Consider the following 24,100-nt stretch of genomic DNA (forward strand, 5'->3'; position numbering starts at 1 on the left):
TATTATGATCCCTTTTAATACAGACATGCTGAGCCAGGCAGCAGTAGCTGATCTTAGACCAGAGGCAGGTTTGTATTCTGGTCCTCGGCCCAAATGACTTTGCTTGCTGTCCCTGATTACACGCAAGTCTCTCCCATGGCCTCTTCCTAGTCAAAACCCAGTGTATTAGTCTAGCCCCTTGATTTGCCCAATTAAGTGCTCATAGCAACTGCTGCTTAAATCTATGCCTCACTATCCTTCCTTCTCATGTTGCTTTTCTCTCTCTCTGCTGTCAAGTTTGCAGTACTGCTCAGTGAATATGAAAAGGAACCTTGGTAATACCTTCTCTTCCTCCTGTCTGGAAGTTTGGTGATGAGCAACAGGTATGTTGGAGCAGTGTGTTGGAAGACAGGGAAATTAAAGAAGGAGCTCGATGCTTCTTTTACCCAGCCAGCCTTCAAGGGAATGCCCAGAGCCATATTTTATAGATAAAAGGTGGGCTGTGTGAATCAGTGTGAGTGTTTAGTCCCACAGAGAGCTAACTGACGTTCCTACCCATCAGGCCTCCGACGTCCTAGAAATGATAACAAGATCAAACCTGGAATCATTCATAGGCAATAGGTTTGCCAGATCTTCCCTGGCCACCAGCAGGGGATAGACATTCAAAGCAAATGTCTTATGGAATACTTAATAATAATAATAATAATTTGTGTGCTGTCATGAATTAGGCATTTGGAATCTCCTTGTCCCATTGTTTCAGGAAGTTGGTTTGTATATGGCAACTTTCTCTACCACTTAAGGAAGAATCAAACTGGCTTACAATCACCTTCCCTTCCCCTCCCCACAACAGACACCCTGTGAGGTAGGTGGGGCTGAGGGAGCTGTAAGAGAACTGTGACTAGCCCAAGGTTACCCAGCTGGGTTCATGTGGAAGAGCAGCGAAAACAACCCGGTTCACCAGATTAGTGTTCGTTGCTCATGTGGAGGAGTGGCCTAGACACGGCTCTTTACAAACTAAATGTTTTAAAAGAATGCAGCTAAATTATCATTAAAAACTTGTTTGCCCAAAAGCTTCTAGGCACCAGGAAACAGCCCGTGGCATTGATTATAATTAGATCAGACACTAGCTTCTCACATAACTATTGAACCTATTGTAATGCCATGAGATCTCCAGCCACCACCTGGAAGTTAATTAAATTATAAAGGCAAATTTGCCTATAGTAATGGGGATAGAGATAGAATTATTGGAGCTATGGGTTCTATAAGAAAGAAACCAGATAAACGCAATGACAGTTATGAACAATTACTGTTTAAAGGTAAAAAGAATGTAAGATATAACATGCATGCAACATCTTTGGCTGAGTATGTTAAGGAGGAGATGATTCCCCAGGGCTTAAGGATTCAGAAAGCCCCAACCCTTTTGAAGAATGATGAGCCTTTCAAAGAAAAATGGATAGAAATATTGAACAAGTGTTCTAATGACATTATGTTGTTAATAATTGAAAAGTGCAACAGTGAAATGGAAATACTTAAAACTGAAATGGAAAAAGGAAAGGAGGACTTGGGCAAACACATGGAATCAGATATTTTAGAACAGAAGGTACTGCAAATGGAGTCAGATTTGAATGATTATATGGAACAGATTAGGCAGTACAAAATAAAAAAGTTGGATAGAGACACACAGGACTACAAAAACAAAACAGTTTATGTTTGGTTAAATCCAAGGAATCCCCAAGAAGAAAGACGGAGGGGAGGTGATGATGATTTATTTTCTGATAACAATACTGAATCCTCCAGCATATCAAGCAGAGCATCGAGTAGGGAGTACTCTTTAAGACCCAGAAACTATCAAAACTACTATGTTAGGGGGGGTTATTTTCCCCGCCGTCGGAGGAGAAACATGAAGACTTAGTTGTCAATCAATCTGATTATGTTCTCTCAGACACCGAGAAGAAGGTATTAAATTTAGGTTTGGGGTATGTGCCCTGCCCTAAGTATTCGGGAACACAGACACGCATTGATTTGTACAAACTTATAAGATTGATCAGGTTGAAGGATTTTTTTAAGGGCAAACAAACTGAAAGGACAGGTTTTAGGATTAAGTCTTCCTTTATACCTCCTGTTCAAAATCCCCTAATTGAGACCTTCTATCACTTGGTGCTGCGAGATTTACAGAAGCTTGAAAAGAAAAAGAGAATACATTATAGAAACAACCTGTCTATAGAGGAGAAGAATGCATGGAGAAACTAATTAATAACAAGGACATCATTATTAAGCCCGCCGATAAGGGCAGGGCTATTGTCATCCTCCGAACACAGGATTATGACGAAGAGTGCATTAGGCAACTCAGCCATGTGAACCTTTATGAGGAGATCTCGCAAGATCCCATGAGATCTGTACTCAATGTTGTCAAAACTGTAGTTTTTGAAGCTTTAGCTCTGGATCATGTCACTAAGAAAGAAGCTGATTTTCTGTTAAACAAATATCCGAAAATGCCAATCTTTTATGTCTTACCGAAGATCCATAAAAATATTTCCCCCCCGCCAGGGAGACCAATAATTTCTGGAATAAATGGAATTCTAGATCCCATTTCAAAATTTCTGGAACATCACCTGCATAAATATTCTACAGAAACTCCATCCTATATATTGGATACTGGCCACTTTATACAGAAAATAGAAGGTTTGAAAGTTTCACCTGATGCAGTTTTAGCCACCTTTGATGTAGTATCATTGTATACGAATGTTCCTCTTGAGGAGGTTAGAACTATCATACAAGATAAGCTTAATAGCCATGACATTAAAGTACCACCTACATACTTCCTTATGAATTTGTTGGATTTATTATTTGAGAATAATTATTTTAGATTTAAACATCGTTTATACAGACAAATCAAGAGGGTGGCTATGGGCTCGGCGGTGGCGCCATCAATTGCCAATATATTTATGATTTATTTTGAGTTTGCTCATATTTTTGAAAATGACATATTCAACCAACATGTATTGTATTTTGCCAGATTTGTGGACGACCTGGTGATGGTTCTGGACAATGAAATTAGTTATGAGTTATTGCTGAATATGTTAAATAATGCAGACCCTAATATTAAATTTGAGGGTAAAAAAGATCAACATAGTATCAATTTTTTGGATATCAATATTAACAAAAATGATAAAGGGGAAATATGGATCTCGCCATACAAAAAACCAACTGACAGAATGGCATTGCTCCACTATGATTCCAACCATCCTGGGCATTTAAAAAATAATCTTCCCTATGGACAGATGTTACGTCTTAAAAGGAATGCTACCAGGCAGGAAGATTTTGATAGGGCAGCTAATCAGTTAAAAACAACTCTTATAGCAAGGGGTTATCCCATACCCCTAATAGATCAAGCTAAGAGCAGAGCAGACTTAATGTGAGGATTTATTCCTACGAAAAGACAAAAATATGAATAGATTGGTCTCCTCATTCCAGTATACCCCGTTAGTTGGGGAAATTAAAAAGATTTTGAATAAGCATTGGCACGTTGTCTCCTCCCTCCCAGATTGTTCTGAATTTCCCCTCATAGGATATAGAAGGACGACATCTCTTAAGGATTGCTTGGTGCGCACAGATAGAATCGATTCCCCCATTCTATCCAATAGACGGGGCCATTTCAAGTGCGGTTCCTGTGTAATGTGTGCCTATGCCTTACCTGTTAAGAACTTTACATGTGTACAAACCGGATTTACTTTTGAAATTAAATCATGTACGGATTGTAACTCAATTAATGTGATTTACGCCGTTCTTTGCCCGTGCCAACTTTTATACATACAATAACGAATACACCTGTGCCGTATTTAACTGTGTTAAAGAAAATGGCGGCACGAGGGCTCAAATACAAAACCACACTGGAAATTTAACAGAAATCATATATTATGCTGAACAGCATTACCTCATGCAAAAACAGTACAGAAAAGAAACATGCTCAGCACAGGCATTCAATATAAACATTCGATATAAACATGAACCAAAGAAGCAAAAACGCAAACGGGGCAGAATGCTCCCAATGTTCACAGTTACAGTCAAAAATGAACGGGAAGTTCCCGTTATCAAAGTCCAGGTCTCAAGTTCTAAGAGTCCGTAGTAACAAATTAAATCCAAAGGAAAGAAACAAAGGAGAACGTGTGGCTAGTCGTTGGTGCACGTTTCAAAGGCTTTCTTCAGCTCCAAAGGTTATAAGGCAACTATAGCTTTTAATCCAAGATTTGGTGTGAGCCAGTTGTCCCTAGGACCGTCAGCTGTGAAGTGAAGGATTAAATAATAAAGTTCATATATACACAATATATACATAATCATAAGCATAGGTTTGAAAGTAGAGCTTACCCAAGAACAATCATCTAATAGCACATTGTCTTTGAATTTGCGGTGAAGGTAAGCGTGGGGTGGGGCTTAAATCTAAAAAACGACTTGACGTAGAGAAACATTTAAAGAGACATGACATAGAAGGAAGTTAAGCAAGGAAGCCAACAACGTCATGAAGTAACCATTCACACGAAACATGACAGGTCGAATTCGTTATTCAGACCCTTAGGAATAAGGGTTTGGAAAGCATAAATTAAGCGGGATTCTTGTTGAAGTAATATTTTCTTAGCATCCTGTGTACAATAAGGTTTGGATTTGAACTGCCAGAGAACAAAAAATAATAAATCCGTGTCAGAATGGTGTGCTTGGATATAATGTTGTACGAGCGGGGCGTCAAGATTCCGTGTCCTGATCCGCCCTCGTGCCGCCAACTTTTATACATAGGCAAGACCAATCAAGCCCTGAAATTAAGGATTGGTGAGCATAGGTCGCGCGTGCGCAATCTTGTAATGGAGGCTCCGATCATTACGCATTTTGCACAATTAAAACATAAGGACACGGATCTAAGGTTTTTTCCTTATGACAATATAAGAAAAGAAAAGTCTACTCCAGGGAAAACGTGGACAAAATTCTTAGTCAGCAAGAGGCACGTTTCATCACCATGATGAATACAGTAGCCCCTAATGGGTTAAACGCCACGTGTGACTACTCAGGATTTTTGTAAAACCACCTTTTGTGTTAATGAGTTGAAACTCCATTTATTCTGAAAGTCTCTGATTGTAATTATCCAGCATGATGCCTCAGGAACAGTAATTGTAAAGCACCTGCTAGGATGTACTAAGACGTGAAAAGTCGGTGAGTTAATTTATTGTTTATATAATGGTTCATGCATGATGTTTTATAATGATTCACCAATAACATTGTAACAATGATTTTCTTTAATGAATTGTAATAGACCTAAAAAAAATTCAAAAAGAAGAAACTCCAATCAATATTAAGTGCAACAGGAATTTTGCAACGCTGAACAAAAACCTGCAAAAGAAAAAAGAACAATTTACTTTGATACTACTTATAAGTTATGGGACAATATATATACACCAACTGAAGAAATATACTGTGAAACAGGATACTTACCGGACTCCTATCTTGGTTGTATATGGTCCTGACACATTTTTTTTGGTTGTAATTATTTGTTGTTGCCATAGGAAAAGTGTACAGAATACATGGTTGTTGTGAAGTAACAAAACCAGATAAAACTTAAGAAAGTTATTATACAATTGTGAAGAAATTGTGTTGTTGGTTTTTTATATATATAATTTTCTTTAGCCATTGTGACTGCATATGCTTGACTAACCACCTGGAAGTTGGCAACCCTAGTGTGAGCAGAGCTGTTATCCCTTTATTAGGCAGAAGCTTAAAGCAGGGATTGGTGGGCCAGCATTTCTGGTTGGGGAAATGGTACAGAAGAAAGCCGAATGTGATCTTTTCCACTCCCAGGGCCCTGATTCATTTCCACCCTCTCACAGCCATTTTTTGCAGCTAGATTACACATCTGGGGATTGAACATGATTCCCCAGCAATATGTGTAGTCTTCAAGTAAAGTTTGCCCTGCATATATGTTCAAATAGGTATTAAGCAGTAATACTATCATCAGAGGGAGGGAAGTCAGCATGGCACAGCCCAATCTTGTCAGATCTCAGAAGCTAAGCAATTAGTGTTTGGATGGGAGACCACCACGGAATACCAGGGTTGCTATGCAAAGTGAGGCACTAGGAAACCACCTCTGTTAGTCTCTTGCCTTGAAAACCCCATAAGGGGTTGCTAAAAGTCGACTGCGACTTGATGGCACTTTACACACACACTATCATCAGAATGCATGTAGCTGAACATCCATACTTAAAGTACTGATAGGGTTGCCAACCTCCAGGTACTAGCTGGAGATCTCCCGCTAATACAACTGATCTCCAGCGGATAGAGATTATTTCACCTGGAGAAAATGACCACTTTGGCAATTGGACTCTATTCCATTGAAGTCCCCCCTCCTCAGGCTCCGCCCCAAAAATCTCCAGGTATTTCCCAGCCTGGAGCTGGCAACCCTAAGTACAGTGACTATAATAATAAACAGTCAAGTATTATTTTATAAAATGAGTAGGCACTAACTAAAAATAACTTGATAGCAAGCTTTATAGGACATTTGGGCAAAAACTCAGAGATATGCTGACACAAATGTGATTGATTTTTTTCTCTTCTGAAATCTCTCTGCCCCAGTTTTTGATAGGTCTGGCTACTATTTTGGTGAATCATTGGGGGCTTGTTTCTTTCCCCAAGATTTCTGGTTTAATGGCCTGATTTTCTTTGCCAGGAAATAAGATGTCAGAAATAAATACTGGGGTGAAATATCCACCATGTTATACAGTATCCACAACCTACAGAAAATATCTACCTTCTCAAGGCCTTTTTTCTTAGAACAGCTTCTTGTTCTAAGTAAGCAACGAACAACTCATTTTAGGTCTACCGTCACACCAGAATTATCAACAGGCTGTGCAGAATAAGCTTTGTATTATGCCTTAGCACAAGGTTAAAGCTCATTTGAATGAGGATGGATGACAAAAGCTATTGTAAAGTGTATGGTTTTGAACTATGTACTGCAGCGCAGTTTATTCAACCAGAATAACATTTTCCTTCATAGTAAACACAATTCATATCAAACTAAGATTAAGAATGTTTTTAACTGTTTCATCAGCATTTTTCTTGTGGCATTTCCAGTGGAAGCTGGGATGCTTTGAAATAACAGTCAATTAACTGAGATCGATTTCCACTGGTGTAGTGGTTAAGAGCGGTGGACTCTGATCTGGAGAACTGGTTTGATTCCCCACTCCTCCATATGAAGTCAGCTGGATTACCTTGGGCTAGTCACAGTTCTCTTAGAGCTCTCTCAGCCCCACCTACCTCACAGGGTGTCTGTTGTGGGGAGTGGAAGGGAAGATGATTGTAAGCTGGTTTGATTCTTCCTTAAGTGGTAGAGAAAGTTGGCATATAAAAACCAAATCTTCTTCTTCTACTGTCTTCGAGATAAGCAAGTAAACTGCTAATCAATCTTTGCATTATCCAAATCATTTATGGCCTGGGGACCATTCTAATAAAATTGGCAGATGAGCAGTTTATCAGTAGAGTCCTCCCAAGCAGCTAAAGCATCAAAAATGTTAGTCTCAGGAGGAGATCCCACTGAATCCCAAGTGTTTATAGAATTGTACCCCAAGTTTCTTTAAGATTGTACACTTGCAGCGCTATCCTAAGCACAATTCTACTCCAAGTCTATTGACCTCAATGGACTAGAAGGGTTCAATTCTACTTAAGATGGCACAGTTGATGTCTTCCCATGGCCAAAAACTGACTTCAGTCTGGAATTACTTCCACGCGGGGTTTCTGACTGGCCTGGAGGGAAAAAAATCCTGTCCTTTGAATAGATGCTTAAAGGGTGGAAATGGGCAGATGAAGCTCTTCATGATTTGGAATAAATAACATCCCATTATGCCTCTGTAAAAGGGACATGACATTTTTCTCCAGGTCAGTTGGCAACCCAACTCAAATAAATGCTTTAAATTAGTTTCAGTATAACTTGATTCAAAGTGAACAGAATTAGACAAAATGTCTTGGAATATAGTTCCACTGAGATCAATTGGACTCATCAGGGACCAAACCAAGGTTAGGATCTCCTAAGTGGTTTTGTTTTAGATCGAGCGTCCACATGGGATTGTGTTTTCCTCCATGCCTTTAAATTCTATATATTATAAATTACTGCTGTGAAGTTGCTGTTTGCCCTGCAAATAGGTATAATATCTAATGGAATGTAGTGCAACACTTTTCTACGACGGTTCAATGAGACAAATGCAAATTCCAGAAATACCGTTGACTTTCTTCCATTCATTCAGTGGATCCTAGCTGGAAGCTAGCTCCCTCTCTTCTTAAGAGTGAATTTGTAGAACTCCATGTCACATTCTGGTCCAACCCCCTGCACAATACAGGAAATTCACAACTACCTCCCCCCTCCACACCCCTAGTGACCAGAAGATGGCCAAGATGCCCTCCCTTTCATCATCTGCCTAAGGTCACAGAATCAGCATTGCTGACAGATGGCCATCTAACCTCTTCTTAAAAACCTCCAGGGAAGGAGAGTTTACCACCTCCCGAGGAAGCCTGTTCCACTGAGCAACTGCTCTGTTACAAAATTCTTCCTAATGTCTAGATGGAAACTCTTTTGATTTAATTTCAACCCGTTGGTTCTGGTCCGACCTTCTTGGGCAACAGAAAACAACTCGGCATCATCCTCAATATGACAGCCCCTCAAGTACTTGAACATGGTTATAATATCCCCTCTCAGTCTTCTCCTCTTCAGGCCAAACATACCCAGCTCCTTCAACCTTTCCTCATAGGACTTGGTGGGGCTACAACAGAGAATGTACATGCACCAGCAGTTGTTGATCTTGTCCATTTGCAGAGTGGCACTTGCAGAAGGCCCAGCTCAGATGAGTGAAGTTGTCATGGCAGAGCATGGGGGGAGATGGTCCCATGAATATGAGGGGCCAAGGGACCAAGCTATGTAAGTCATAATCAATATCTTAAACTGAGCTCAGTAACTGAGGGGCAGCCAATGGTGTGACTGCCGAATCGGAGTAATATGCATGCTCCATCTTGCTCCTGATAATGGCAGCGCTATGGCGTTCTGCACCAACTGGAGTCTCCAAGTTGATTTTAGAGAACTATGTAGAATGTATTGCAATAAAAGAATTGATCTCAACATTTAAAAAAAAACTTAAGCTGCTGCCTCAATAATTTAAATAAGGATTATAAGGGAGAACATGACAGAAGGTATCCTTCTTGACAAAAAGTATACAACCTTTAAAGGAATAACTTTTAAAATTCAATCAAATTTCTGGCCTTAGGGTAAATTTTACAAAATCCAATATGCTTTGCTGTAATATTCCCCCTATAATTCAATTGAAAGCCTCTCATATCTTTAATACACCATTAGTATATAAGAATTTTAGATACCTCAGAATATCCATCCTTAAAAACTTAAATAGAATGTATCAATACATTTATAAAAATTGTGGAGTCAGGTTTTTAAAAAAGGATCTTCTTAGATGGGTAAAACAGAAAACAGCTGTGTCTACTCGAGTTGCTATGATCAAGATGTCTGGTCTTCCAAAATTATCCTTTCTGTTTTATGTGTTACCACTTCATATTTCAGAAAAAAATTCTGAGAGATCGGCAATTAAAATTAGACCAGTTTATTTTAATTCTAAAAAGCCAAGAACTGCTAAACTCCTACGGTATCACCCTATTCGAGAAGGAGGATGAGGTATTCCAAATCTCTCTCTCTATTATGATGCATATCAATTGAGATATCTAATCCCTTGTTCATCCTTCTCCAAGGAAATAGGTTGGCTAGAGATAGAAAAATATAATTCCAAAGAGAGGGAGGGATTTCAGTTATTATATGATAATGTTGTAGGTAAAAAAAATTGAAGTTGAATCCGCTTACAACTCTTTCTGGTCCTATATTGGTATGGAAAAGAGTATTATGTCCAGGGATCTCTCCATTGACTCACACTGCATACCATCCAAAATCTGCAAAAAACTATGTTTTTATGGGTAGAGATTCCTTTCTTAATCAAATAACATTAATGGATGCAAATATTATGCTTTTAAATAATAGCAGTCAATTTTGGACTACTAGCACACACAGAAGGAGATCCCATTGTATTCAATGAGGCTTTCCCCCAGGAAGCTGCTCCAAGGATTGCCGCCATAATCTTCAAAGCACTTTACTCTGGAATCACATAACAATACTGAATTCAGTGGGATGAATGTTGGGATTTGACAAGTTCAGCTGTAGTTTCCTATCTGTAACGCCCCACACATGGGTGCTGAGGACGGGCAATAAATGGAAGTATTTTCCCACACACACAAACTCTTGGGCAGCCCTTTCCTGAAGTGGGGACTGGATCCGCACAGGAACCATACATGGTCCTGTGCGGATCCAGTCCCCACTTCAGGAATGGGCTGCCCAAGAATTTATGTGTGTGGGAAAATACTTTCAGTTATTGCCTGTCCATGCTACTTTCCCCGTGCAGACTGGCACAGATGCCGGCATAAGGAGACTTACACCCCCCCCCCCGGACACTGGTGGCGGGGTGGTGCTCGGACACTGGCACTGCTTCCCACCGGTGTTTTCCCAGTGTATCTCCCAGCGCCGGTGTCTAGGGGGGCCTTCCTGGGGCAAAGCTGCCTTTAGCCAGCTTCATAACACTGTCCTTCAGTGTTACTCCTCTGAAGATGCCTGCCACAGCTGCTGGCGAAACATCAGGAAAGAAAATACCAAGACCACGGTCACACAGCCCGGATAACCTACAAGAACCTGTATAGTTTGTTATCCTATGTGTTCTTACTTGGGAGTAAGCCTAAGCGATTTCATGGTTAAAATCAGGCTCTGCAAGTATTTGTGTGTGGATGCTTTCACACATGCCAAATAATGCACTTTCAATTAACTTTGCTGTTGGGTTTTACTGTGTGAAACAGCAAAATCCACTTGCAAACAATTGTTAAAGTGCATTGAAAGTGGACCAAAAGTGCATTATTCAGTATGTGTGAAAGTGCCCTAAATGTCAGTGAAAGTACCACAAGATCAGCAGTGCTAAAAGAAGGTATATTAGAGTTCCCACGATGAACCAGGAGAAGAGATGCCACGGGGGTGGGGGGAGAAAAATACATGAAACAAATGAACACGGGGAGTAGTACGTGAATAAGGGCCTTGGCCCTTATTTGGGGAGGGACCCTGGCTCAGTGGTAGAGCATCTCCTTGGCATGCAGAAGGTCCCAGGTTCAATCCCCGGCACCCCCAGTTAAAGGGACCAGGCAAGTAGGTGATGTGAGTAGACCTCTTCCTGAGACCCTGGAGAGCCGCTGCCGGGTGAGTAGACAATGCTGACTCTGATGGACGAAGGGCCTGGTTCAGTATAAGGCAGCTTCATGTGTTCCGGGCTTCCAAGTAGCCCAAAACAGAAGTCCTGAGATCTTTCAACCGGCGGCGCCAAAGCGCGACCTTCGGCCTGCGCTCCAGAAAACCCACCACGAGAGAGAAAGATGAAAGACGCCCTGCCATTTATCCATGGAAGGTTTTGCAGTGGATTTGTCACTCTATAGCCGCGCATTTTCCCCATCTGAATTCTCAAAACGCTGCATGGCGGCTTAGTGTTGAGTTTTGAGAATATGGAAGGGGGAAAAGTGCATCTAAAGAGTGGCCAGTCCAGTGCAAAACCTTCCATGAATAAACAGCCATTTATTCATGGAAGGTTTTGCACTGGATTGGCCACTCTTTAGATGCACTTTTCCCCCATCCACCTCCACAAGCGCGCAGGCTCTTCTCCCCTTCGAGCAAACGAAGCCGACGCGGGGCGCGGCGGACGACACAACAAAGCCGCTCGCTGCGTAAAAACCAGGAAAGACTAGAGACCCGGGGAAAAAACACCAGCCGGCCAGCCTCACAGGCGCTTTCCCGCCGGACGGCCCCTCGGGGGAGTTGGGGGGGGGCGGAGACAGCCCAGCCGCCGCGCGCTCCGGGAGCCTCATTTATTATGATGACCAGCAGGCTGGCGGGGTTAAATAGCGGCCAAGGAGGCCGGCCGGGTCCGTCTCCCGCTCCCTGCTTGGCGGGAAATAGCCGCTGCGCGGACCGCGGCTGCAGCTGCCCTGGGCGGCGGGGTTGCTGGAGCGCGCGCAGAGGCCGGCCGCAGGACCCCAGCCCCGGGATGGAGCTGGGGGGAGAAGGGTGAGGGGCTCCCGGCGCGCCGGGCGTCTGCGCTAGGCTCGGCTGCGGCGGCGGAGGAGGAGGAATGTGAGCTTGCACGGCAGTGCGGGATCGTTGTGCAGCCAGCATGACCCAGGAGCCGGAGCAGGTAAGGCGTCGGAGCACGAGGCGGTCTGCTGCCGCTCCAATAAGAGGCAAGGACGGAGGGAGGGATGCCTGTAAAACGAGGCACGGTGTGCGGAGAGTGGACGGGGAGAAGCTTTTCTCCCTTGCCATTTATTCATGGAAGGTTTTGCATTGGATTTGTCCCTCTATAAATGCACATTTTCCCCATCTGAAGTCTCAAAACTGTGCGTGGCGGCTTATTGTTGAGTTTTGAGAATATGGATGGGGGGGAAGTGCATCTAAAGAGTGGCAAATCCAATGCAAAACCTTCCATGAATAAATGGCCCCTCTCTCTGAATGCTGGAGGGTGAGAGATTCCGAACAGGAAGGCTTTCTTCACACAATTCACAGTGGGTCGCCGTGTTAGTCTGTCTGCAGTTGTAGAAAAGGGCAAGAGTCCAGGAGCACCTTCAAGACGGACAAGAATATTTCCTGGCAGGGTTATGAGCTTTCGTGAGCCACAGCTCGCTTCTTCGGATGCTGCTCGGATGTGAATCCATCTGTCTTTAAGTAGAGGAGAGTGAACTCAGGCAAGCATTAGTATGCACATGTTAACAGTATGTCAATGTGAATAGCAGGCGGGATGGGATTAGGGATTCTGCATACCACACCTAATCCCATCACGCCTGCTATTCACATTTGCATACTGTTAACATTTACATACTAATGCTTGTCCGAGTTCACTCTCCTCTACTTACAGCTAGAATGTGAATCCATCTGTCTTTATCTGAAGAAGTGAGCTGTGGCTCACGTAAGCTCATACCCTGCCAGAAAATATTTTTGTTAGTCTTTAAGGTGCTGCTGGACTCTTGCTCCTTTCTTCACACAAGTTAAACTGTGGAACTCCCTGCCCCAGGAGGTGGTGATGGCTGCCAGCTTGGAAGGCTTTAAGAGAGGAGTGGGCGTGTTCATGGAGGAGAGGGCTATTCGTGGCTACTAGTGAAAATGGATACTAGTCATGATGCATACCTATTCTCTCCAGGATCAGAGGAGCAGGCCTATTATCTGGGGTGCTGGGGAACACAGGCAGGATGGTGCTGCTGCAGTCGTCTTGTTTGGGGGCTTCCTAGAGGCACCTGGTTGGCCACTGTGTGAAAGGGCTGCTGGACTTGATGGGCCTTCGTCTGATCCAGCAGGGCCTTTCTTCTGAAAGGAGGGACATGTTGAGCTGGCCCGCAATTTTGCACCATGCAGAGCATGCAAGGCAGAGAAGGTCTTTCCATAGGCCACCCCTGCCCTGTTTGGTCACTCATGGGTCTCGACCTCAGAGAGGAGAATTTGGGACGCCTCTAAAATTCGGTTTCAGAAAGCTGAACGATGAAGGCCTTTCTCAGCCTAGCCTTGGTGCTTCTGTCGAGTCTCCTGCGAGCTGGGAAGTGGAGCGGCGTGTGGCCCGTCTCCCAGGCGTTCACGGCTCCATGGGCTCTTCTCCCAATTTGCAGCCTCAGTGGCTTCTTCCCCCCTTTCTTCAAAATGTGCTGGGGATGGTGTAAGAGCTGCAGGCATTTGTGGCGGGACTGATTCATGAGGCAGCTGTCGCTGTGTGGATGTCACTTTTTCTTTTTTTAAAGGAGGCAGAAAACACTGGGGAAATTCCCACGCAGCAAGGTAGCTTGATCTTTAAAAGGAAGTTTATAGGAATCCCGAATTATCTTCCAGGGAAGACACTTGTGAAGGGAAAATGCATTGTATGAAGGGACCTTTTCTAATTTGGGTTTATTTTGTTTGTAGTGTTACACTGTTCTGAGACCATTGAAGCCAGTGGCTTTAGAAGGGATTGTTGGTCTTGTTTAGGATTGGTTGGCTGGACTGTTGGAAGTTTGCAACGCAACACTTCTGTTATGAACAGAATGCATAGCTTTAGACCCTCATATTAACAGGACTGCCTCTCCTCCTGTGTTCTGCCACCACAGCTCTGCTCATTTGTTCAGGGCCACCCTGCAACTGCCCGGTACACGTGCTTTCTCTGTTGTGGCCCCCACCTTGTGGAATGGCATGCCTGAGGAGGTCAGGAAGGCTCCCCCTCCTCCTGTTATTCTGCAAATGACATAAGATGGAGTTGTTCAGGAGAATTTTTCATAAAGGTAATAGAGCTAGAACAGAATGGTTCATAAAGGTGCTTTAAAAAGGGACAGTGGATAGGACTTATCAGTTTGCTTCACATATTGCCTTGTTGTCCAGCGTGGTGCAGTGGTTAAGAACAGTGGTTTGGAGTGGTGGAGTCTGATCTGGAATCATATAATCATACAGTTGGAAGGGACTACCAGGGTCCTCTAGTCCAACTCCCTGCACAATGTAGGAAATTCTGAACTGGGTTTGATTCCCTGCTCTTCCACATGAGCGGCGGAGGTTAATGTGGGGAACTGGATTTGTTTCCCCACTCCTACACAAGAAGCCAGCTGGGTGACCTTGGGCTAAGCCACAGTCTCTCAGCCCCACCTACCTCACAGGGTGACTGTTGTGGGGAGGGGAAGTGAAGGTGATTGTAAGCTGGTTGTGGTAGAGAAAGTTGGCATATAAAAACCAACTCTTCTTCTTTGATATCGTTTTTCTTTATTATATCCACACTGTATCATGCCTAGTATGCTCTGCTTGTTCAGATTTTGGTCATCCTAGCCCCAGTTCATTGCTCATGAGATGACTCCTCATATTGATTGTATCGACCCACATTATGCTAATTATATATCTCTTCATGTAGTAGACTGTTGTAGACTTTGTGTAATCTGCTTTGAGTTCCAGTGAGCAAGGTGGACTATATATACAGAAAATAAAATAAGTAATTGATTTCATCTAAGTAGTAATGGATCCAAGAAATTCTTTTCTGCTAAGTGAGTACTCTTCCTCCAGCCGAAGGTATTTTCTTCTTACAGGAATGGAGGGAAGATTCCCCGCTTAGCAGAAGTGAATCCTGGAATCTAACTCAGGTTATACACTTAGGTTTATGTTCTGCCCTAACACAAGGGCAACATAATTTCTCACATATTTCTCTCGTATATCTTTTCAGGGTGCCTGTATAGTGCCATCCACAGACAAGGTCAAGGAGCTCCCCAGGTACAAAGAAAAGTGTCACCTTGTATACTTAGGCAACAGAAGAAATCCTTTTAAAATAGTCTGTTGAGAATATACTCCAGAAGATACAATGATGAGAGTAATGAGCATGAGTTGAAAAGGAAAGAGGAAATTAGCCTTCTCAAAGCTATGAAAAGCATATATTTTGGCTGGTGGGGTGGGATTTCCAGATTGTCCTTGCTCATCACAAATCACAGCTTTTCATTGTATCATAAACTAGTTGACTCCTGTATGGATGATGACAGCTTCCCTAGTATATTTATTCACTGCCTTTCCTGCCAGTGGAACCTCAAGCAGCTTATAACATTGCTAAATACAGTGAAAATGTGTGTAAAGTGCTGTCAAGTCGCAACCGACATGGCGCCCAGTAGTGTTTTCAAGGCAAGAGACTAATAGTTTGCCATTGCCTTCCTCTGCATAATGACGCTGGGCTTCCTTGGTGGTCTCCCATCCAAGTACTAACCAGAGCCAACCCTGCTTAGCTTGTGAGATCTGATGAGATCAGGCTTGCCTGAGCCATCCAGGTCAGAGCACAGTGAAAATACAGTTGAAAAAACCCCACACAGTTTTAATAAAACAAAAAAACATGTAAGCAACTGTAACTTGGGTTGGTTTTGAAGCCAGCAGTCCAGCTCATTCTGGGGAATGTGTTCTGAAGAAGAAGAGTTGGCTTTTCTCTCCCACTTAAGGCAGAATCAAACTGGCTTACAATCACTTTCCCTTCCCCTCCCCACAACAGACACCCTGTGAGGTAGGTGGGGCTGAGAGAGCTGTGACTAACCCAAGGTCACCTAGCTGGCTTCATGTGGAGGAGTGGGGAAACCAACCCAGTTCACCAGATCAGCGTCTGTGGGGGAGTGGGGAATCAAACCCGCTTCTCCAGATTAGACTCCACCACTCCAAACCACCGCTCTTAACCACTACACCGCACTGAGCCCTCTGACCACATCCAAGCTTATACCTGCAGACAGGAAGAACAGGGAAAGAATACACATTACAGAGCTGCCTCTTTACCATAACTTGATGGTATCACCTTTTATATTGCATGTGAGGTTATTATATGGTTCTTTTGTTTGTTTTGTTGTGTAGTTGCTTTTTTTTTGTATGGGGAGGAGCCATGGCTCAATGGTAGAGCATCTGCTTGGCATGCAGAATGTCCCAGGTTCAAACCCCGGCATCTCCAGATAAAAGGACTAGGCAAGTGGGTGATGCAAAAGACCTCTGCCTGAGACTCTGGAGAGGCGCTGCCAGTCTGAGTAGACAATACTAACTTTGATGGACCAAGGGTCGATTCAGTATAAGGCAGCTTCATGTGTTCGTATATTTAATAACAGTTTTAAAAATAACAAAGAATCCTGGTTGGAGAGGTTATTTGGTTGGGATGGCGTGGGGTTTCCAAACTGTTCTCCCCTTCTGAGATTTCTTGCAGGTTCCCAACTTCATTTTTTATCCCATATGGTTGCCAGCTAAGAATTAATACTTCATACTGGTAAAATGGGGCTGAAGTCTTCTATTAGGTTTGGAGGGGGGGAAAGATGGATAAGATATTTTTTTGTTCTTTTGTCGTGTCCCCCCCCCCCCGCCCCGTGAGGCTAAACAGAAGCTTTTGGGAAAAGACAATTGAGATCAAATCAATGGTTAGACAAAAAGGGTTTAAAATAACCTTTTCCTCGGAGCATCTTCTCCCATCAGATTACCAACCTAACATGCCTTCTTTGAAGTTAAAAGAAATCTGTGGGAAATCCTTCTCTGTCATGTCTCATATGGCCTTTGGTACAGAAGGTTTAGAGAATCAGGAACCTTTGTAGCCTTGTGAGCTTTCTTGCACCTAGCTCTTCTTTTTTAAATACATATTTTATTCACGACAGTGAACATAATGTAGGTCTCAAAGAGTCAACAAATGTTGTGTTTCAATTTTTGTTAGCTGAAGAATTTTCCTCATCACTAATGGTGGGTCCTCTGACTGACAGGCACTGGCTATACACATTCTGGCAACAGTGAACAAAGCTGTAACCATTTCTATCACGACCATTTCTGTCACGATCTCAACCATTTCTTAAATAAATCCTAACAAAAATATATTTTCTTCCAATGGTAGTGTCTTTAATCAAGTTTGTAACCCTATTCTAAAAAGGTTTGATTTTTGGGCATCTCCAAAACATGCATGATATCAGCATTGAGGGTTTGACGTTTCCAACAGTCCATTCCAGTATTTTTGCCATACTGGTTCTTATACTTCATTCTTTAGTTTATAAATTAATCAGAAGCCAATACATCGCCCGTACTTGACCTTTTAAAAGTGCACTTTCGATTAACATCAAATTCAGTTTTATTATGACTGAGTAAATCTTTACTTACTGTTGTCTATAGCTCTTAACTGAAAATATTGAAAGGGGGTGGGCTATACCCCTCTCATTGTGACATCTGAATAAGAAAATTTTTTGCTTAATGCTATTCATAGTTTTCAGTCTCATTTGTTACTCCAGGGTGGTGTAATGGTTAAGAGCTGTGGTTTGGAGCGGTGGACTCTGATCTGGAGAAACGGGTTTGATTCCCCACTCCTCCACATGAGTGGCGGAGGCTAATCTGGTGAACTGGATTTGTTTCCCCACTCCTCCACATGAAGCCTGCTGGGTGACCTTGGGCTGGTCACAGTCTCTCAGCCTCACCTACCTCACAGAGTGTCTGTTGTGGGGAGGGGAAGGGAAAGGAAGGGAAAGGTGATGGTAAGCCAGTTTGATCCTTAAGTGGTAGAGAAAGTCGGCATATAAAAACCAACTCTTGTAATTTAGAGAAAAGCACAAACCTTATTTTGCCTGTAGGATGTAACAAGCGAAAACAGGAGGTGAATGAAAAAATTGGTGCAACAGAGGGGAAGAGAAACGGAATGTGCAGTCCTGTGACACGTTCTTCGTTCACCAAACCATGAGTTGGAGGAACCAAACATGACGTGTGACCTAGCCAACTGTCTTGTCCTGTTAGCTTGAATCGCTTTTGGTCTTTATCCCCTATCAATGCAGACGTTTGAGAGATATGCCCTCAAGCCATTGTCAGTTGGATCCATGCTCATTCTAACTATTTAAAGCATCAGCATGAAGCTGGTTTTCCGTATGTCTGGAATTATCAGTTCCCTCGGGCAGCAAGGGGCAGTCAAACGTTGTTGCTTAAAAAACACCAACCCAGTTCCTGATGTAGATACTGCCTTATCTGAAATTCCAGGTTTTTGGAAAAGGCAGCCACTCTGTATAATACCCTGTCTGGCTGGTTTGCAACTTGAATGTGATGGCCATAGCAGAAAATCATCTAGTATGCAATAGAGGAAATGGTAGTCTTAGACCTTTGAGTTCCTTTTATCAGAACAAGAGGGATTGGTGTTGGGTGTCATACTTGTGGGTCATGCACAGAACTTTGCTGAATCATCCAGTTCATGTCTTAGGAGATCCCATAGTGTAGTGAGGGATGTTTGCTCATCATCTTGTGTTTGTATACATTGTTTTGCATAGTGTCCAGTTTGGGCACAGGAGTTGTAGATGTAGGAGTCAAAATGCCTTGAGCTACTTCACCACCATATAGAAGCCCCCCTAGCATGGCAGTTCTGATGGCTGTTGCTCCTGCCCCAGTTCACAGATAAATATAAGTTAGCCTGCTGTATAGTGAGTTAGCAAACAAGGAACAGCAGAAAAAACAAACAGCAATGCTTTAAATGCTATAGTAATCTTATTCAATTTAGGCATGTACAAAAACACAATTATGAATTCATGTGTACAATAGTATGCATGTAAGTCAAAATCATATGGTTAAACGCGTTGTTCAGTCACATGCGTTAAACATTAAAAGTAACAAGAAAGTCTTTGCGAATATATTGCCAACTTGCAACAAGGAGACATTCAGTTGCAGTCACGAGGCGTCAAGTAGTTTGAAGTGTAGATAATGATTTTCTTTAGCCGCTTCATAGAGTATAATAACTCATAATTCACATGAGTAAGGACATTTGTTCCTATCCAATGCAGGAGCTTGTTATTATACAGCCCAAGCTGGCTGCTGCTGAAGACCTTTTGCTGTCAAAACAGGGACATATCCGGCCCCCTGTATTTTTCTTATCGGCACGGTCTGCCATTGCCACTCGCGTGAATTATGAGTTATTATACTCTATGAAAGACTTTCTTGTTACTTTTAATGTTTAACGCATGTGACTGAACAACGTGTTTAACCATATGGCCTTGGCAGCTGCCCCACCTGAGGGTATGCTGATGCCAGCCCTGCTGGGGAATGTAGTTGTTGCAGTGCACAGTTTTTCCTCTGGGGACTTGAAAACATATGACTAGAATAAAGTAGCTGTGGGGGACCCTGGGGCTATTCACAAGGGTTTGTCTGTAGAACTGGTAGTAATGGGATATTTTTTAAAAAGTCAGAGGCATGGTGTCTGGCTGAAAACTAATATTTATTTATTTAATTCATTCTCCCCCCCACCCCCTCCCATTCTTGACCAGACTCTGGCTTAGGGTGGCTAACAACTGGGCAATATAAAAATTAAAATGAAGATCCCCTACAACATAGATCAACAATTAAAAGCTCAAAAAGTAAAACACTAGACAGTGCCTATATTAAACTGATAGCATTCATAGGAAGAGCAAGCAGGGAGGGGGCGAAAAAAAAGGGAAAGGGGAAAAAATGAAGAGGAAAACTAGGAGTGGGGAGAGACAGGAAGGAGAAAGGGAGGCCAGCTACAGTGGAACCGTTGCTGTCCTCATCCATAGGCCTGGTGAAATATCTCAGTCTTGCAGGCCCTGTGGAGCTGAGTCAGGTCCCTCAAGGCCTGGATCTCATTAGACAGAGAATTCCACCAGTGCAGGGCCAGAGCTGAAAAAACTCTGGCTCTGGTTGAGGACACCTGAACACTTTTTGGGCCAGGGACCACCAGTAAGGTTGCCAGTTGAGCATTACACCCTTTGGGGGGGTTGTATTGGGAGAGGCGCTCCCGCAGATAAAATAGCCCCAAACTGTTTAGGGCTTTAAACACCAAAACTGTTAAGTCCGCGTGGGAAGGATTCACGAGATCAGAGACGGAGTTGAACAACACAGCCTTTATTTGATTTCAGCACAGAACTGGCTAACACAATGAGCAACCCCTGTTTATATGCCCCATTGGCCGCCTGCAGCCACTCCCCCCTTGGTCCGTGATAGGGGGACATAACCTCCAGGTGACCAATGGTATATGTTGGCTTAGAGCCAATAGGGTCTGTTTGCTTGACCAATAGGGTGAGCAGGGTTTAGGATCCTTCGTGCAGAACTCAAGCTCCTAAGTCTCCCTTGCTTACTCCCCAACTATATACATAACAAAAACCTTGAACCTGATCCGGTTCTCAATTGGGAGCCAGTGCAACTGGCGGAGCACTGGCCGCATGTCCTGGTAATGACCCGTGCTGCCACATTCTGGACCAAGAGAAATTTCTGGAGCAGCTTCAAGGGTAGCCCTGCATGGAGCGAGTTACAGTAGTCCAGTCTGGAGGCAACTGTTGCATGGATCACTGTGGCTAGATCAGGGTGGGACAGGTAAGGGACCAGCTGTTTAACTTGGCAGAGATGGAAAATCACCATCCTGGCTGTATTTGTGACCTGTGCCTCCAAAGAAAGGGAGGCATCCAGAGTCATACCCCAGCTCCTGAAAATATGAAGACAGGTTTTTGTAAAAGTAAATCAACTTTCCAGAAACTTCTATTGGATACTAATAACCACCTAATATCTAAAATGTACAAGTTATTGTTAGAAATTTATTGTGAACAAGAACGGATAAAGCCAACTGTGATTAGTTGGGCACAGATGTTAGGTCATGATATAATGTTAGATAAATGGGAAAGACTGGTCACGAGATATGAAATCCATTCTTTCACAATCATTAAGAGAAAATATATATAAAATGATGCATCGATGGTATTTAACATCGAAAAGACTTGCAGTGTCCTACGACTCAATGTCACCAAAATGTTGGAAATGTAATAAAGACATAGGCTCGTTTCATCATATGTGGTGGACTTGTGAAAAAGCTAAGACTTATTGGGATATGATAAATAAAGAAATATGACTGATTTTACAGTGTAATGTAACTAAGACACCGAAGATGATGTTATTAAGTATGATACCGGACACTATAATTACTCAAAGGACATTTTTGATATATGCCACCACTGCAGCAAGGTTGGTATATGCAGCTAGGTGGAAGGCAGCGGAAATACCAGGTAAAATTGACTGGATACAAAAGATGCTGGAATTGACGGAGATGGCGAAACTTACAGCACTGATAAACCAGAAAGATAACTTGCAGTTTTTGGGGGAATGGGAGGCATGGAGAATGTATTGTGAAAACGAATTTCAAATGGGGATGTTTAAAGGTTATTCTCTAATCTAATCCTTTCGTTACAATCCTTTTACTTGGTATTATTATTAGGTAACTTTATGTTATTATTTGAATTGATAAGATTTTAGTGTTTAACATAATATCAGGATTAGCACCTTTAGGCAAAAGAGTATACTTTTTATAATTAGATGGAAGGGGTGGAGGGGAAGTCAACATCTGTTTAATTTAGATTACCAAATATGATTATTAACAACGCTAATTGTGTTTTTATATTATCTCTTTTTTATAGTTCTTAAATTGTTGGATTAACATAATATAAAAACAAACATCTTTTATTTTATTTTTTTTAAAAAGGAAGCTGGTATCAATCGCACACCATCAAGGGAGCTGATGTCCCGAACCTGGAACCCCCCTAGCCCAGCCACAGAACCTTGGTCTTTAATGGATTCAATTTCAGCCGGCTCTGTTTCAACCATTCCACCATAGCCTCCAGAAACCTCACCAGAATATCAGGGACGGTGCCCAGCTGGCCATCCATCAACAGATACAGCTAGGTGTCATCTGCATATCTATGTGTGCCCCCTTGTCCGAAATTCTGGACTAGCTGGGCAAGGGGGCGCAATTAGATATTAAAAAGCATTGGGGAGAGGATCGCCTCCTGACAGACCCCACATACCAATGGATATTGTGATGAAACCCTCTTCCCAAGCACCACCCTCTGTCCCCGATCTTGAAGAAATTAGATCAGCCATGTGTGTGCATTAAGTGTCAAATCACTTCTGACTCATGGCTACCCTATGAATCAATGTCCTCCAAAAAGTCCTATCGTTAACAGCTTTGCTTAGGTCTTGCAAACTGAGAGATCAGCCATGGGCAGAAGAATTAAATTTGTTACATTTCCAAGATATAGGCATAGAATCCTTTTGCTGATATGTTTTGGTAGTCTGTATCCACCAAGTGTAATCTTCCTTTTCTTATATGCTCACCAGTATACTACAGTGTTCTCTCTGGCATGTATCTGATTGGTATCTTGGTACAATTTAAGGGCAGATTGGACAAGACAGCAGGGGATCCATGATTGGAACTCCTGCAGGTTTTCTAAAATTGCTGATAGCTACCATGGTTCCCCCAAATCAGATTAAGGGCTGTGACATGGTGGGGACTATTTAATCCTTCCCCCGTGACATTTTCCCAATCTGAATTCCTCCCAGAGCCATTGGTTTCGCATCAGGGGAAAACATACAGGTAAAGATGGCATTTTTAAAAATTACAGATCTCCTACCATCTTGTTTAGTTATAGATCTTAAAGCCCTCACACATTTCTGATTCTGACTATCTGCAGTGGTTGTCATCATTACTGATCAAATCGAGAAAATTGTAGGGGGTTCTATATTTCTAGGTGGGATTTGTGCTTTTTGGAGCTCACATAAACCAGGCAGCTTTCCATGCATCGTTTTGCCATATGCTTGCTGCTTTAACCTATCACAATATTTAACTCTAGAAGCAGAATAATGCATAGATCCTACCAAGATACTTGGTTTGCGAATTTGTTTGAAACTTCAGCTTTGTGATATTTTATTTTCTCAGCAGATCATAGGCATAACACTTCACCAGAACAGAGTAAACACTGGTTCATCATTGTAAGTCTTTGCCATTCATTCTAGGTGTATCTGAAGAAGCTCACACCCTGCCAGAAATTTTGTTAGTCTTTAAGGTGCTACTGGACTCTTGCTCTTTCCCATTTTCTGTTCACTAAACTTTAATCCCTTAAAAAAAAACAAAAAAAAAACAGCCCAAACAATAGAGCCTTGTAATCCTTCTGAAAAGTGTCCAGATTCAGTTTAGGATCTGTCTGGAGGAAAAATCTCTGTGACTTGGGGACAGCTGCCAACAACACTTGCCTTTGTACCTTTGTTATCTGAGCCTGCAGCATTGATTTTTCAAAAAGGTGTTTTTAGTTGACCAAATTCAATAGATCATGATCAAATTCAGTAGATCTTGAACAATCTGGCCAGTTCCCCTCCTTATAAGCCCCTGTCATGCATGGCTTTTGCCCCAACATTAAGATGGGCCTTTTCTAGGGCCCGATTTGATGCCCTTCCATCTGCTATACTCTCAGGAAGGTTTCTTCACTGCCCAAGGGAGACACACAAATGTTTTTGCTCCACGGATTCGGTAGAGACGCTAGCGCACATTTTGCTTCATTGCGAACATTATAATGATGCCCGACATTGTTTAATCACCCCCTCCTATCTCGATTTGTACACTCTCACACCTCTGAGATCTCCTTGGTAGAATTGGAAGATAGGGTGAGCTATATCTCATATTCTGTAGCAAAATTTTGCTCCTATGTTTGCTGGAAACGGAAGGCATTTATG

The sequence above is a fragment of the Euleptes europaea genome, chromosome 9, assembly GCF_029931775.1.
Source record: "Euleptes europaea isolate rEulEur1 chromosome 9, rEulEur1.hap1, whole genome shotgun sequence".
NCBI lineage: Eukaryota > Metazoa > Chordata > Lepidosauria > Squamata > Sphaerodactylidae > Euleptes > Euleptes europaea.